Here is a 12,163-nt window from a genome sequence, read left to right on the forward strand (position 1 = left end):
TTTTGATTTTAAACAGCCAGTTCCCATCCAAAGAGTTCAGCAATATTACTTTGAACGACCAGAGAGAGATATTCACCCAAATTGCAACAGTGGAATGAAAATGGCCTCGATTCTTCTCTTTGGATCAATGAGGGTGAGGCGGCGACTGAGAGGCGCTCCAAAGTGCAATTGGTATGTGGGCGGAGAAGTTCAATCGTGGAAATAGAGAGAGAGTTTGTTTGCACTGACAATATTCAGGAATGAGAGGAAAGGGATACAGTGTGAAATGGTTTCGAAAAATCAGCAGGAGTCGAAATGACGAAGTTCCTCCGTACAATACCCATAATCCGGCACGGAGATCATGACCAATCCAGCGAAACTGCTAATCAATGGACAATCTGGCACACGTTGCCGTGGCCAATCCACCCGAACCTTCATATCTTTGGACTGTGGGAGCGACGTCGAGCAGGCGGAGAAAACCGATGCAGGCACCGGGAGAACGTCCAAATACCATATGTTTGGGATGAATATCGAAATTGTTGTGTATTATAGATTATAGCGATTGCATTGTTATTTTTATGAGCCTGGTTTAAAGTGTATATATCCTTGTTGCAGGAACATCATTATGGAACCAAGGTTAAGGCATCCAAACTGTGTATCTACTAAAATTGTAATTAGAGAGTCATGAACTGTTGGCCATGATGCATGCCACACCGTTGATAATCAAGTACATCGACAGTTGCAGATGAGCCTTTGCTGGAACGTGTGGTGCCGTGATCGTGTATTGGTTAGTAGTCTGCGTTGTGGCCGAACCAATTTCGGTTCGAATCCGAGTCACGGCAGCGATAAGTTGATGTATTTTTCCCAAATGAACGGATGAGGAATTCTCTGTATGAAGGACTCGTTAAAACGGGTTCACAGCAGAGTGCATGCTTCTGCTCCTGCTTGATGCTCCAGAATTCAAACGGTTGTGAATACGAAAATCTCCTCAGCTCCCGGTTTTTTATTTTAACTATTATTATCAAGCAGGAAGTCTCTCTCAATTTGCTGCATCGCTTTCTTTGGCCATTCACGCAAAATGTTCAAGTGTCTTAACAAAATACCCACTGCACCTTCTGTATACGCGGAGAATAATCTTGGTCTCGATAGTCCATCCATATAAATGAATTTCCTGACATCTGGTCATGATGCAATGAGGAGGAGTGGGCAGAATTTTGCGAAATAATGACAGTTCGTAATGGGGAAAACGGAAACGAAGTGGTACACGAACATCAAGGAACCGTTTTGTGAATGTTGGGAAACACTTTGAGAAACAGATTCCGTAGCGCTGCACGACAGATCAGCGACAGTCAAGACACATTTTCTTTCATTAGAATGTTTCGAGAAATTAACTGATATTTAGAAACTAAGAACGCTGTCCTTACTGCACATCAGAAAATACAGTTTAATTATAGTTTTATTGCGAATATCGGGAAACGGAAAATACAACAATGGCTCGAATGTAAAAAGGCTGGAGGCGCGTTATTGACAGGGCTCCGGATAATGGGGTACTCTTCGTTCTGTGACACAGTCAACTTGGCTTCAAAAACAGACTCCGTTCTCTCTCCACAGATGCTGTCAGACCTGGTGAGATTGCTCAGCCTTTTGTGCTTTTGTTCCAGTTTGGTGCATCAGCAAGAATTTACTGTTACGAAGTGGACAAGGGGAGACTGTTTCCATCATAATTTGGGTTCTTTATTCGAGCCAAAGCAGCATTTGTCGTCTCTGTGGCGCAATCGGTTAGCGCGTTCGGCAGTTAACCAAAAGTTTGGTGGTTCGATTTCACCCAGTTACGAAGTGTTATCCCACCCCCGGATGAATTGTATTTTGGACTTTGTCCCTTTGTGGGATCGAATCACCCACTTGGTGCTTTTTATATTTCATGCCACACTGATTTGATTTCCTTCCTCCGGTTCCAATATTAAACACGCCAAATGCTGTCATTATGATTTTAAACAATCAGTTCACATCCAAAGAATTAATCAATATTAATTTGACCTACCAAAGAGAGACATTCACCCCAATAGCAACAGTGGGACGAAAGGCCCGAGATTTTTCTCTTTGGATCAAGAGGGTGAGACGGCGAATGGGAGACGCTCCAAAGTGCAACAGGTATGCGGGCGGAGAAGTTCAATCGTGGAAATAGAGAGAGTTTGTTTGCACTGACAATATTCAAGAATGTGAGGAAAGGGATACAGGACGAAATGTTTTTTTTTTAATTAGCAGGGGTCGACGTGACCAAGCTCCACCGTAGAATACCCGTAATCCAGCACGTTGATCATGGCCAATCCAGCGAAACTGCTAATCTATGTACAATCTGGCACACTTTAGCATGGCCAATCCACCGAACCTACACATCTTTGAACTGTGGGAGGGACTTCGAACAGGCGGAGAAAACCGATGCAGACACCATGAGAACGTCCAAATGCCATATGTTTGGGACGATTATTGAAATTGTTATGTATTATATATTACAGCGGTAGCATTGTTATTTTTATGAGCCTGGGTTAAAGTGCATATATCCTTGTTAAAGGAAAATTATTATGGAACCAAGGTTAAGGCATCAAAACTGTGTATCTACGAAAGTTGTAATTCGAGAGTCATAAAGTATGGGCCATGATAGGTTCCAAACAATTATGACTAAGTACATCAACAGTTGTAGCTTGCCTCGGCGGTAACGTGTGGCGCCATGATCGTATAGTGGTTAGTGCTCTGCGTTGTGGGCGCAGCAACCTCGGTTCGAATCCAAGTCAGGGCAATGGTCAGTTGACGTGTTTTTCCTAAATGAACGGATGAGGAATGCTCTGTGCGAAGCACTCTTTAAAACGGGTTCACAGCTGAGTGCATGCTTCTGCTACAGTTTGATGTCCCGGAGGACTGGAGAATAGCCAATGTTGTTCCTCTGTTTAAGAAGGGTAGCAAGGATAATCCCGGGAACTACAGGCCGGTGAGCCTTACTTCAGTGTAAGGGAAATTACTGGAGAGAATTCTTCGAGACAGGATCGACTCCCATTTGGAAGCAAATGGACGTATTAGTGAGAGGCAGCACGGTTTTGTGAAGGGGAGACAACTTAGTGTCTCACTAACTTGATAGAGTTTTTCGAGGAGGTCACTAAGATGATTGATGCAGGTAGGGCAGTAGATGTTGTCTATATGGACTTCAGTAAGGCCTTTGACAAGGTCCCTCATGGTAGACGAGTACAAAAGGTGAAGTCACACGGGATCAGGGGTGAGCTGGCAAGGTGGATACAGAACTGGCTAGGCCATAGAAGGCAGAGAGTAGCAATGGAGGGATGCTTTTCTAATTGGAGGGCTGTGACCAGTGGTGTTCCACAGGGATCAGTGCTGGGACCTTTGCTCTTTGTAGTATATATAAATGATTTGGAGGAAAATATAACTGGCCTGATTACTAAGTTTGCAGATGACACAAAGGATTGTGGAATTGCGAATAGCGATAAGGACTGTCGGAGGATACAGCAGGATTTAGATTGTCTGGAGACTTGGGCGGAGAGATGGCAGATGGAGTTTAATCCGGACAAATGTGAGGTAATGCATTTTGGAAGGTCTCATGCAGGTAGGGAATATACAGTGAATGGTAGAACCCTCAAGAGTATTGAAAGTCAAAGAGATCTAGGAGTACAGGTCGACAGGTCATTGAAAGGGGCAACACAGGTGGAGAAGGTAGTCAAGAAGGCATACGGCATGCTTGCCTTCATTGGCCGGGGCATTGAGTATAAGAATTGGCAAGTCATGTTGCAGCTGTATAGAACCTTAGTTAGGCCACACTTGGAGTATAGTGTTCAATTCTGGTCGCCTCACTACCAGAAGGATGTGGAGGCTTTAGAGAGGGTGCAGAAGAGATTTACCAGAATGTTGCCTGGTATGGAGGGCATTAGCTATGAGGAGCGATTGAATAAACTCGATTTGTTCTCACTGGAACGAAGGAGGTTGAGGGGAGACCTGATAGAGGTATACAAAATTATGAGGGGCATAGACAGAGTGGATAGTCAGAGGCTTTTCCCCAGGGTAGAGGGGTCAATTACTAGGGGACATAGGTTTACGGTGAGAGAGGCAAGGTTTAGAGTAGATGTACGGGGCAAGATTTTTACGCAGAGGGTAGTGGGTGCCTGGAACCCGCTACCGGAGGAGGTAGTGGAAGCAGGGACGATAGGGACATTTAAGGGGCATCTTGACAAATATATGAATAGGATGGGAATAGAAGGATACGGACCCAGGAAGTGTAGAAGATTGTAGTTTAGTCGGGCAGCATGGTCGTCACGGGCTTGGAGGGCCGAAGGGCCTGTTCCTGTGCTGTACATTTCTTTGTTCTTTGTTCTTTTGTAAAAACGGTTGTTAATGCGAGAATCTCTTCAGCTCCCGGTTTTTTATTTTAACTATTATCATCAAGCATACTCCTCAGGCTTTGGTCTGTTTGGAAGTGAAAACAGTCTCTCTTAATTTGCTGCATCTTCCTTTGCCATTAACCCAAAATGTACAAGTGTCTCAACCAAATACCCACTTAACCTTCTGTATACGCGGAGAATAATCTTGGTCTCGATCGTCCATCCATATAAATGAATTTACTGACATCTGGTCATGATCCAATGAGGATGAGTGAGCCAATTTTCTGGAAAGAGAGCCAGTTGGCAATGGAGAAAACGGAAACGAAGCGACACACGAACATCAAGCACCAGTTTTGTGAATGTTGGGAAACACTTCGAGAAACAGAATCCGGGGAGAACGAAGGGCGCTGCCCGACTGATCAGCGACAGTCAAGACACATTTCCTTTGATTAGAATGGTTCGAGAAATTAACTGATATTTAGAAACTAAGAAAACAGTCCTTACTGCACATCAGAAAATACAGTTTAATTCTAGTTTCATTGCGAATATCGGGAAGCGCAAAATACAACAATGGATCGAATGTAAAAAGGCCGGAGGCGCGCTATTGACAGGGCTACGGATAATGGTGTACTCTTCGTTCTGTTACACAGTCCCCCTGGCTTGAAACACAGACTCCGTTCTCTCTCCACAGATGCTGTCAGACCTGCTGAGATTGCCCAGCCGTTTGTGTTTTTGTTCCAGATTGGTGCATCAGCAGTTGCTGTTGCGATATGGACAAGGTGAGATGGTTTCCATCGTAATTTGGCTTGCTTATTCGAGCAAAAGCAGCATTTGTTGTTTCTGTGGCGCAATCGGATAGCGCGTTCGGTTATTAACCGAAGGGTTGGTGGTTCGATCCCACCCGGAGATGACGTGTTATCCCACCCCCGTATGAAGTGTTTTTTATACTTTGTCCCTCTGTTGGATCGAATCACCCACTTTGGTGTTTTTTATATTTCATGCCACATTGATTTGATTTCTTTTGTCCGGTTCCAATATTAAACACACCAAATGCTGTCATTCTGGTTTTGAACAGTCAGTTCACATCCAAAGAATTAATCAACGTTAATTTGACCTACCAAAGAGAGACATTCACCCCAATAGCAATAGTGGGACGAAAGGGGACTAGATTTTTCTCTTTGGATCAAAGTGGGTGAGACAGCGAATGAAAGGCGCTCCAAAGTGCAACTGGTATGGCGGCGGTGAATTCAATCGTGGAAATAGAGAGATTTTGTTTGCACTGACAATATTCTGGAATGAGAGGAAAGGGATACAGGGTGAAATGGATTCCAAAAAATCAGCAAGGGATGACGTGACCAAGTCCCTCCAGAGAATACCCTGAACGTGGCATGTTGATCATGGCCAATCCAGCGAAACTGCTAATCTGGCTTGAAACACAGACCCCGTTCTCTCTCCACAGAAGCGTTGCGCAGGTCAAAGAGACACAGCCTGAGTGAGTAAGACACATCCAGCGAGGGAATTGGAAACTTGGTAATTTGGGGCAGTGAGGTAACCAGGAAAGGGAGAGAACCAGAGAGCATATGAGACCCTCAGAAGGTAAGAAAGTGAGTTTTACTCATTTTTATTTTTATTCCTTTTCAAATTGTGTGTGTGTGTGTGTGGGGGGGGGGGGGGGGGGGTGGAGAGGGGGGGGGACTGAAGTGACATCAGAGAAAAGCTGTGACCTGAGTGGCTGGTTGGGAATCTTCAGAAATTAAAAAAATTAAGCATTGGGAAACTAATTAAACATGTAAATTACTTAATTATAATTTAGAGGGGTATCTAAACCAGAGATCGGAGAGTACTGTATTAAGCCTTCACATTTATAGTATAAATCTACTGCTAGGAAACAGGTAGTGAACAGTAACTTTTTTTTCTTCAAAGTTTAACATTTAACTTTAATTTACGAATTAATTGACGCAATGTCAGTTAGAGGGGTGCAGTGCTCTGACTGTGAGATGTGGCAGGCCCGGGAGGCTTCCAGAGTCCCGGATGGCTTCATCTGCAGAAACTGCACCTAACTGGAGCTCCTTACAGACCGCATGGTTCGGTTGGAGCATCAATTGGATGCACTTCGGAGCATGCAGGTGGCGGAAAGCGTCACAGATAGCAGGTATATAAATGTGGTCACACCCAAGGTGCAGGCAGAGAAATGGGTGACCACCAGAAAGGGCAGGCAGTCAGTGCAAGAATCCCTTGTGCTGTCCCCCTCTCGAACAGGTATACCCCTTTGGATACTGTCGGGGGGGGGGGGGGGATAACAGCAGCAGCCAGAGCAGTGGCACCACGGCTGGCTCTGCTGTTCAGAAGGGAGGGTCAAAGCGCAGAAGAGCAAAAGTCATAGGGGACTCTGTAGTCAGTGGCACAGATAGGCGATTCTGTGGACGTGAAAGAGACTCCGGGATGGTAATTTGCCTCCCTGGTGCCAGGGTCCAGGATGCCTCCGAACGGGTAGAGGGCATCCTGAAGGGGGAGGGCAAACAGGCAGAGGTCGTTGTACATATTGGTACTAACGACATAGAAGGGGCATGAGGTCCTGCAGCAGGAGTTCAGGGAGCTCGGCAGAAAGTGAAAAGACAGGACCTCTAGGGTTGTAATCTCGGGATTACTCCATGTGCCACGTGCTAGTGAGGCTAGAAATAGGAAGATAGAGCAACTAAACACGTGGCTAAACAGCTGGTGTAGGAGGGAGGGTTTCTGTTATCTGGACCACAGGGAGCACTTCAGGGGCAGGTGTGACCGATATAGGAAGGACGTGTTGCACCTAAACTGGAGAGACATAAATATCCTGGCTGCGAGGTTTGCTAGTGTCACACGGGAGGGTTTAAACTAGTATGGCAGGGGGGTGGGCAAGGGAGCAATAGGTCAGAAGGTGAGAGCATTGAGGGAGAACTAGGGAATAAAGACAGTATGGCTCTGAGGCAGAGCAGACAGGGTGAAGTTGCTGAACACAGCAGTTCTGGTGGCCTGAAGTGCATATGTTGTAATGCAAGGAGTATTATGGGGAAGGCAGATTAACTTAGAGCTTGGATTAGTACTTGGAACTATGGTGTTGTTGCCATTACAGAGACCTGGTTGAGGGAAGGGCAGGATTGGCAGCTAAACGTTCCAGGATTTAGATGTTTCAGGCGGGTAGAGGGGGATGTAAAAGGGTTGGCGGAGTTGCGCTACTGGTTAGGGAGGATATCACAGCTGTACTACGGGAGGACACCTCAGAGGGCAGTGAGGCTATATGGGTAGAGATCAGGAGTAAGAAGGGTGCAGTCACAATGTTGGGGGTTTACTACAGGCCTCCCAACAGCCAGCGGGAGATAGAGTGGCAGATGGGTAGACAGATTTTGGAAAAAAGCAAAAACAACAGGGTTGTGGTGATGGGAGACTTCAACTTCCCCAATATTGACTGGGACTCACTTAGTGCCAGGGGCTTAGACGGGGCAGAGTTTGTAAGGAGCATCCAGGAGGGCTCCTTAAAACAACATGTAGACAGTACAACCAGGGACGGGGCGGTACTGGACCTGGTATTGGGGAATGAGCCCGATCAGGTGGTAGAAGTCTCAGTAGGGGAGCATTTCGTGAACAGTGACCACAATTCAGTAAGTTTTAAAGTGCTGGTAGACAAGGATAAGAGTTGACCAAGGGTGAATGTGCTAAATTGGAGGAAGGCTAATTATAACAATATTAGTCGGGAACTGAAGAACCTTGATTGGGGGCGGATGTTTGAGGGTAAATCAACATCTGACATGTGGGAGGCTTTCAAGTGTCAGTTGAAAGGAATTCAGGACCGGCATGTTCCTGTGAGGAAGAAGGATAAATACGGCAATTTTCGGGAACCTTGGATAATGAGAGATATTGTAGGCCACGTCAAAAAGAAAAAGGAGGCATTTGTCAGGGCTAAAAGGCTGGGAACAGAAGAAGCCTGTGTGGAATATAAGGAAAGTTGGGAGCAACCTAAACAAGGAGTCAGGAGGGCTAGAAGGGGTCACGAAAAGTCATTGGCAAATAGGGTGAAGGAAAATCCCAAGGTTTTTACACGTACATAAAAAGCACGAGGGTAACCAGGGAAAGGTTGGCCCACTGAAGGATAGGCAAGGAAATCTATGTGTGGAGCCAGAGGAAATGGGCGAGGTACTAAATGAATACTTTGCATCAGTATTCACCAAAGCGAAGGACTTGGTAGGGCAGCATTGTAGCATCGTGGATAGCACAATTGCTTCACAGCTCCAGAGTCCCAGGTTCGATTCCGCCTTTGGTCACTGTCTGTGTGGAGTCTGCACATCCTCGCCGTGTGTGCGTGGGTTTCTTCCGGGTGCTCCGGTTTCCCCCCAGGGTCCAAAGATGTGCAGGTTAGATGGATTGGCCACGATAAATTGCCCTTAGTGTCCAAAATTGAAACTTCGTGTTGGGTAGGGTTACTGGGTTGTGGGGATAGGGTGGAGGTGTTGATCTTGGGTAGGGTGCTCTTTCCAAGAGCCGGTGCAGTCTTGATGGGCCGAATGGCCACATTCTACACTGTAAATTCTATGATAATCTATGATGTTGAGTCTGGAGAAGAGTGTGGTAGCCTGGGTCACATTGAGATCCAAAAAGACGAGCTGTTGGGTGTCTTAAAAAATATTAAGGTAGATACGTCCCCAGGGCCTGATGGGATCTACCCCAGGAGGCTGGAGAGGAAATTGCTGAGGCCTTGACAGAAATCTTTGGATCCTCACTGTCTTCAGGGGATGTCCCGGAGGAACGGAGAAAAGCCATTGTTGTTCATTTGTTTAAGAAGGGTAACAAGGATCATCCAGTGAACTACAGGCCGGTGAGCCTTACGTCAGTGGTAGGGAAATTACTGGAGAGAATTCTTCGAGACAGGATCTACCCCCATTTGGAAGCAAATGGACGTATTAGTGAGAGGCAGCATGGTTTTGTGAAGGGGTGGTTGTGTCTCACTAACTTGATAGAGTTTTTCGAGGAGGTCACAAAGATGATTGGTGCAGGTAGGGCAGTGGATGTTGTATATATGGACTTCAGTAAGGTCTTTGACAAGGTCCCTCATGGTAGACTAGTACAAAAGGTGAAGTCACATGGGTTCAGGGGTGAGCTGGCAAGGTGGATATTGAACTGGCTAGGTCATAGACTGCAGACAGTAGCAATGGAAGGTTGCTTTTCTAATTGGAGGGCTGTGACTAGTGGTGTTCCGCAGGGATCAATGCTGGGACCTTTGCTGTTTGTACTATATATAAATGATTTGGAGGAAAATGTAACTGGTCTGATTAGTAAGTTTGCAGACGACACAAAGGTTGGTGGAATTCCGGATAGCGATGAGGGCTGTCAAAGAATACGGCAGGATATAGATTATTTGGAGACTTGGGCGGAGAGATGGCAGATGGAGTTTAATCCGGACAAATGTGAGGTAATGCATTTTGGAAAGTCTAATGCAGGTAGGAAATATACAGTGAATGGTAGAACACTCAAGAATTTTGAAAGTCAGAGAGATCTAGGTGTACTGGTCCACAGGTCGCTGAATGGGGCAACATGGTGGTGAAGGTAGTCAAGAAGGCATACGGCATGCTTGCCTTCATTGGCCGGGGCATTGAGTATAAGAATTGGCAAGTAATGTTGCAGCTGTATAGAACCTTAGTTTGGCCACACTTGGAGTATAGTGTTCAATTCTGGTCGCCATACATCCAGAAGGATGAGGAGGCTTTAGAGAGGGTGCAGAAGAGATTTGCCAGAATGTTGCCTGGTATGGAGGGCATTAGCTATGAGGAGCGGTTGAATAAACTCGGTTTGTTCTCACTGGAATGATGGAGGTTGAGGGGCGACCTGATAGAGGTCTACAAAATTATGAGGGGCATAGACTGAGTGGATAGTCAGAGGCTTTTCCCCAGGGTAGAGGGGTCAATTACTAGGGGGCATAGGTTTAAGGTGTGAGGGGCAAGGTTGCCAGTAGATGTACGAGCAAGTTTTTTACACAGAGGGTAGTGGGTGCCTGGAACATGCTACCAGAGGAGGAGGTGCAAGCGGGGACGATAGTGACATTGAAGGGGCATCTTGAGAAATACATGAATGGACTGGGAATAGAGTGATACGGACCCAGGAAGTGTCGGAGATTGTAGGTTAGTCGGGCAGCATGGTCGGCACGGGCTTGGAGGGTCGAAGGGCCTGTTCCTATGCTGGACTTTTCTTTGTTCTTTGTTCTTTGTTTATGCTGTCAGACCTCCTGAGATTGCCCAGCCTTTTGAGCTTTGTTCCAGATTGGTGCATCAGCAAGGATTTGCTGTTACGATGTGGACAAGATGAATTGTTTCCATTACAATTTGGCTGTTTTATTAAAGCAAAAGCAGCGTTTGTCGTCTCTGTTGCGCAATCGGTTGCCTCATTCGGCTGTTAACCCAAAGGTTGGTGGTTCGATCCCACCCAGTGACGAAGTATTATCCCACCCCCGGATGAAGTGTTTTTTGTACTTCGTCCCTCTGTGAGATCGAATCCACCCACGTTGGTGTTTTTTACATTTCATGCCACATTGATTTGATTTCTTTCCTCCACTTCCAATATTAAACACGCCAAATGCTTTCATTCTCATTTTAAACAGTCAGTTCACATCCAAAGAGTGAATGACCAGAGAGAGACATTAGCCCCAAAAGCAACAATGGGACAAAAGGGGCCTAGAATTTTCTCTTTTTATCACAGAGGGTGAGACGGCAAATGAGAGGCGCCAAATCCCCACTGAGCCTTCTGTATACGCGGAGAATAATCTTGGTCTCGATAGTCTCTCCATATAAATGAATTTCCTGACATCTGGTCATGATGCAATGAGGAGGAGTGGGCGGATTTTGGGCAAATAGAGCCAGTTGGCAGTGGAGAAAACGGAAACGAAGCGACACACGAAGATCGAGCACCAGTTTTGTGAATATTGGATAACTCTTCGACAAACAGAATCTGGGGAGAACGAAGCGCGCTGCCCGACTGATGAGCGACAGTCAAGACACATTTCCCTTGTTTAGAATTATTCGAGAAATTAACTGATATTTAGAAACTAAGAAAACTGTCCTTACTTCACATCAGATAATACACTTTCATTTTAGTTTCATTGCGAAGATCTGGAGGCAGAAAATACAACAATGGCTCGAATGAAGAAACAGGAGGCGCGTTATTGACAGGGCTACCGATAATGATGTAGTCTTCGTTCTGCGACACAAAGTCACCCTGGCTTGAGACACAGACTCCGTTCGCTCTCCACAGATGCTGTCAGACCTGTTGAGATTACCCAGCCTTTTGTCTTTTTGTTCCAGATTGGTGCATCAGCAAGAATTTGTTATTACGATGTGGACAAGATGAATTCCTTCCATTATAATTTGTCTTGTTTATTAGAGTAAAAGCTGCATTTGTCGTCTCTGTGGCGCAGTCGGAGAGTGCGTTCGGCTGTTTATCGCAAAGTTAGTGGTTCGCTCCCACCCAGAGACGAAGTGTTATCCCACCCACGGATGAAGTGTTTTTTGTACTTCGTACCTCTGTGGGATCGAATTCACCCACCTTGGAGCATTTTACATTTCATGTCACATTGATTTGATTTCGTTCCTCCGGTTCCAATATTAAACACGCCAAATGCTGTCATTCTAATTTTAAACAGTCAGTTCACATCCAAAGAGTGAATCAATATTAATTTGAATTGCCAGAGAAAGACATTCGCCCCAATAGCAACAGTGGGACCAAAGCGCCCTAGATTTTTCTCTTTGGATCAAAGAGACGGCGAATGAGAGGGGCTTAAAAGTGCA

The 12,163-nt window shown here is 45.8% G+C and overlaps 1 non-coding gene across 1 annotated transcript; it reads left to right on the plus strand.

The window, feature by feature from the left end:
* Positions 1-5,197: 5,197 nt before the first annotated feature.
* On the plus strand, positions 5,198-5,271 carry trnan-auu (transfer RNA asparagine (anticodon AUU)). The gene has a single exon. It is a non-coding gene; the product is annotated as a tRNA-Asn (tRNA).
* Positions 5,272-12,163: the final 6,892 nt, after the last annotated feature.

The sequence above is a fragment of the Scyliorhinus torazame genome, chromosome 14 (assembly GCF_047496885.1).
Source record: "Scyliorhinus torazame isolate Kashiwa2021f chromosome 14, sScyTor2.1, whole genome shotgun sequence".
Classification (NCBI taxonomy): Eukaryota; Metazoa; Chordata; class Chondrichthyes; order Carcharhiniformes; family Scyliorhinidae; genus Scyliorhinus; species Scyliorhinus torazame.